Here is a 6,000-nt window from a genome sequence, read left to right on the forward strand (position 1 = left end):
GACATTAAAGTCAAACACTATGATTGTGTCTCATGTATACTTTCCTTGAAACTATTGCATGGGACTATTGAAAGTCTTCTCTTTGTTCCCTTGGTATAGATAGGTCAATTGATAGTGGGGGTTCTAGCACCTTCTATGTTTGAGCCTATATAATCTTGATCAATTTCTTGTACCATTGTTGAGTATACACAAAATTCTCAATCTCTTCCTAGTGTTAATTGTGGTTCTTTTTTGTTGTGGGCTTGTGACTCCTCCTTTGGCCCTTTGATGGATAATTTTCCTTACCATTGGTCGTGAGAAAATTGATTGAGTTGATGCCACTTTAGGTGGCTCCAAAGATTTTATGAGAAACTCTTTTTTAAGATGTGGGTTGGATGCTATATATGGTGGGTTCTTGTGAATAAGAAGCTATCCCAATTTCATATAATAATATTAACTTTGCTTGATCGAGTCCCTCTTGTTGATAATCTAGCACTTCCAAATACTCTGGCCAAGTCGTGCCACAATCCATCCCGTTTACTCCATCGATAAGCAACACATGTGTTTCCTTACGTTTGGAGTCAACGATGATTTGTTCAATTGAGTGCCTATTAGTATCATAATCAATTGTTTTGAGTCCTATTATTGGGGTATCTTCCCCTAATTCATAGTCAATGTATGTACTCCCCATATCTTCAACATTAGAAAACTCATCATCCATTATTGCTTCTTCTTTCAACTCGGTGTTCTTCTCGAGAAGGACCCAATTGTACAATAGATTTAGATCGTGTATCTTGGTGCAATTCCATCATTGAGATTCCAAGAGCTCTTCAAGCAGTTTTAGATTTGCATTAGGGTTTATATGCAATTTATTTTTCAAAAATTCTAGGTTATTAATTAGCTCCAGTTTGTTTTTAGGCACATCATAGGTCATGCTAGGAGTTGTTTTGATACTTCACACCATCATACATATCAAAGTTGATGGTAGGTATTAGTCTATGGCATTCATTTTTTTCTTTGCTCTTCAATATGGCTGACTATGATGGTCACTCACTTATAATCCTCCTCCTCATTTAAGAAGGGCAAGTCAATGGTAGCAAGGAAATGCATCAAATATTTCTTATCGTTTGGACATGGGATTTATTTTGTGAGAGGACCATAGTTTGGTATGATATTGGTGTTGCCCTTTAGCAAGGTAGAGATGGTATCCAGGTTGATTGGTGAGGTTTTCTAGGTGTCCATTTCAATCCTAACATTGTTTGTGCACTTCTCATCCAAGGTTTCCCAAGTAGGATGTCATAGTCGATTCCCTTCATGACAATGAAGTTCATTGAGAACATGATATTTGTGATTTTAATAAACCAATCCTTCAATATGCCAAATGGTATGACTTTGTTCCATTGTCCAACATGACATTAAATAGTGCAATTTCCATATGTGGATTGCCCTAAGCTTGCAAGATTATGTGGTTGAGGACACTAACCCTTGGTCCTATGTCTATGATACCTTTTCTAGTGAAATCCCCTAATGTAATGATATAAATGACTATCTACATCTCTGTTTTGTCCCAGAAGGCATTTACATGTATGTTTCGAGTCATGTGGGATTTAGGGTTAGATTGGGTATGTGTGTGTCAACATTGTGGTCTTGTGGGATTGGTATTTCTAGATGCATTGGTCCTTCAATCCACTTTTTCAATGCCTTCTAGAGTGAAGGGCTCTACTTCAATAACTATCCGAGCATCATGAAGATCGACATTGAGGTCAAAGTAGCTAGCAAGCCAACACTTGGTTTCTCTTGCTTGTACCCCTCAATATTCAATTTTTAGTGGTGGGGTCATGCGATTGTTGATGCTCAACTATAGTACCACTTGCATCTAGAGGAAATGTCAATCATGTGGTTTTTTTTGGCTCCATATAGGTAGGAGAAGCAAGTGGACTCACTATTGACAAGTTGTGTAGCTTTTCTTCCACTACGGATTCAACATCCTAAAAATGCACCTAAGCCTCCTTCAACCAACTTCTTACCTTATCAATTATATCCAATTGTTGCTTGGGATAGAACCTTGGTGCTCCCCTTCTGGTATTTTTGGAGTGGAAGTTTCTACTTCAATGTTGGGAACTTTCTTTCCTTTTGTTAATGTTTTGGTACTATCAATTTTGAGTGTCGGCTTTGCTTAAGCCCTTTTTTTTTTCTTTTCTTTTGGTTCTTTCTACCTATGGATGAGGCATCCAAGATATTAGGTCTAGGCACTAAAACATTGGCATGTTTCTCTAGGGCTCTCATCATGATATTAAGGAAATTGGCGTGGCCTCATCATTAGGCGTTTCAATGCTAAAGAGTTCAAGCAACATTGGTGGCATGATTGACAAGTTGTTGGAAGATTTCCACCTAGGGAAATCATTGTACAGGTGTGATACTCCACATTTTGGGCATCTAAAGTTAGCTTTGCTTTATTTTTCTTGTTCTCTTTTTGGGCATCTAGATGATATATGTCATGGGTGATTGCACATCCAATAGGTTAGAGGTTCATGTGGTGGGTTTCCCCCCATGCCTCAACTTCATCCCCTATTCTCTTCTTTCCTTGATTGAAGGATCATTTACATTTGGAAGTCCTAAAATGCAACTACATCGATTCATTGTTTTTCCTCATTCCATAAAGCTTCTTGAAAGCACAAAGTGTGTGATCGATTGGTTCAAAGTTTTTAAGTGCCAACAAGGAGACATCATCATGTACTTGTGAACTTGACATTTTAATCTTGTATAAAGATGAAATATAGGATCAAAGCACCTCTGGAAAAAGTCATGTAGAAGGCATGAGATGGTGAGAGATTTGTTCTTTAGGTCTTTCACATCAACTATAGATGGATCAATAGTGTTGATGATGGATTTCCTGTCAAGGTCTTGTTGCATGGCTATAATATGGTTATAGAGAATGCTTACTAAGATGGATCTTCTCTAGCAAGGTTACTATAAGATCTTAAGCCATTCAATAGTAAGATCCATCTTGCCTTCTTGACCTTGCAATTTTCTCTTCTACACCTTTAGTTGCATCCACATATGAAGTGTCAATGGTTGTTTGTAGGGCTAGTGAAAGCTACATTTAGTTTCTAATGTGCTTGGTGGATGTCATTTATCTACTTGCTTAACAAGTTCAACTATATCATTCTCTTATTCTAAGAGCATTGTGAGCTCAATCACTCTATCTTATCTTCTTCATGACGTGTGCCTTCTCATTTCTTCTATAGTGCCATTGAGTGTTTCAAATTTTGTTTGCACTATTAAGAGTTCTTGGAGTTAGGATTGGAAATACTCTTGATGTAGAGTCTTCTCATCATCAAGCTAGAATCAAAGATCTTAATGCTCCTTTATTTCCTAGGCTTTATCCTCTTTAAGCTTATTACAAAGTCTTTCCAAAGGCTACACTTCTAGGGGTGTGGCTCATGTTGGTAGGCTAGCCTATCATCGGCTAATGTAGCAATCCATTTGGCAAGGGATGTTCTAGCAGTTTCTTCAATTTTCTTCCTCCTAAGTTGGGCTAGCTTCAACTCTTGCCACGTTGCAACTGGTTGCAAAGACTTTGTGGGTGTAGCCAGTGGGGGTATTGGAAAATTTCCCACAACTTTTCTTTGCCTTTGCTTGATCCTTCTACTTCTTGTGCCTTGGAAAATTTCTCTTGCATTGGTCATTCTAGAGACACTCTTGGTCTCCTCATGTCCTCTTCATAAGATAATCTTAGTGTTTTCGAGGTGTGTTCACCTTTCGAGGCACTTGGGTACTTTCACTAGAGCCACAGTCTTTAGTTGAAGAGCACTCCCTTGGTGGGTTAGGGTTCCTATTTGGTATAGTTTGGATAGATGGACCGTTTGGAGGCATTTTCATGGGTGATGATGTTTGGAGGCTTATTTGGATAGATTGTCTTTTGGATGTGTTCTGATAGGTGATGGTGCATTTGGTCCATCCAAATTATTTCATGACCTTAGATAGAGCCCTACTACAATTAAACACAACCCCCTTGATATTATATGTTTAATATTGATCCGGGTTTTTTACAAACCAGATTTCTACCACAAAATTTGTCCAAAATCCCTATCAAGAGCCTTACCTATAGCTTAAACCCTACATCTTATCACTTTGGGTTTACTGTTCAAGCACTAGGTATGCTACATTGCTTCTCGGTTATGATAACTCTAGCAAGTGGGAAAATAAGTTCTTAGAAGGGACGTCAATGTAAAGGGTAAAAGGGATGCGTTATCTTAGTGATGATGGAAATGGATCACACCTAGGGGTTCAGTGAGTGCATAGATTTTTTTCAAAGGACTAACCTCCAACTACACTTGGGTTCCACCTACATCACCAAGATTTGGGATCTATCACCATCATTAGAGGACACCTCACCCTTGTACACAAGTCAATGTCCACATCATGGTGTCATTTGGATCTTACACAAAAGCTTACAAGCATGGATCCCCTCTGTCACATGCTTATATATATATATATAAAAGAAATTAAAGTCAAAGTAGTTTTTAGAATTATTTTATAATAATTTTAATAAATCATAGGAAAAATTGAATTTCAAGAAAATTTTCACAATGCCTGACCGGTTTTGACCTAGTCTACAAAGTTGCAGAAGAAACTTTTTTCAAATTCTTCACCGATTCGAAGTTACAAAGGTGCAGACTGCTGGCTACAGGCAATTTTCTTCTCTCTTTCACCCTTATCACACCAACTTCCCATTTTATCCTTCTTATAAATACATTATAATAATGTGCTTTGGGCACCTACCTCTTGTAATCCAGCTCTCTTTCTCTAGCTTGTCTACCACCACCCTTGGCTTCTTGCATGATGACCAAGGTGGACACTTGTCCCATCTACTATTCTCCATATTATCAAAGATGCCATACATCATCTAGGATTATGCTAACAAAAAGGATTAGCTTAATCTAATCCCTCATGGAGGCTATATAAGGTGCCCATAGAGATGTAAAGAGACACAATCACAAGCACATGAGAGCACTCTAGATCACCAAGCCCAAAGGGGAGCCACTAAGAGCACATTATGCAACACCCTCATGCTAGTCCATCTCTTTGAGGTAAGCTATGAGCGAGTCTCTTTTTTTATATAGCATTCCATGAATACATAATGGCAAGCTTCCTCTACCTCTTCTCCTCGTCTCCCTCTTTTCTCGTCTCTCTCCCTCTCTCTCATATTCTAATATGACGTCTAGATCATATGGTGCCCAGATCATATGTACTCTCTTCTAATTCTCCCTCTACATTCATACTTGAACTTATTAAGTAAGACTTGCCATATGCTCTATTGTTGGGGAATCCTTATTTTCTCATGTTATATATATGTTCATGGGAGAAATTAGGAGCCATCACCTCTCTTAACCTTCCATTATTTTCTTTTCCTTTAAGATGGGCTACAAATTATCTCTTGTGAAGTTGTGTTTTGGTTCTTTCCATTCACTTAGGAAAGGGATGTCCTAGCCCATCCTCCCTTTGGCTAGGTGGTGCCCTTCTTTAGCTCTCTTAGTGAGGATTGGAGGTTGGGTGGGTAAGAGGCAACCCACTCATCTTTTCAGCTCTCAACATGTGGATCTTTTGTCATTGTCATTTTGACCTTCAAAAAGGTCTTGTGGACCATCTCAATCCATATATAATTCAAGCTTAGATTTTTACTATTTCTCCAGTTCCTTGGTCTTCCATAAGTTACCTTGGAATTCCACTAGCATAAGCATTAGACCTTATCTTTGTAAATATGAATTGATCACTTGATAAATCATTAGCCAATCCTTCAAGAGCCTTCACATATATATTCAAGCTACATTTCTCCATTAACTAGCCCTTCAAGAACCTTCGCATAGATATTCAAACTACATTGTTCCATTGTTCTCTATACCTTGTCGTTGTTAGCTATCACCACATTCAAGTTTTTTGCTCCCTACACTTAATCTCCTAGAGAGCCATACTTGCAGCTTTGTATTATACCATGTTTTTAGTCCCATTGTGAAGACA

The sequence above is a fragment of the Lygodium microphyllum genome, chromosome 18, assembly GCF_053477565.2.
Source record: "Lygodium microphyllum isolate KBCC chromosome 18, Lygodium_microphyllum_v1.1.10, whole genome shotgun sequence".
NCBI classification, from domain to species: domain Eukaryota; kingdom Viridiplantae; phylum Streptophyta; class Polypodiopsida; order Schizaeales; family Lygodiaceae; genus Lygodium; species Lygodium microphyllum.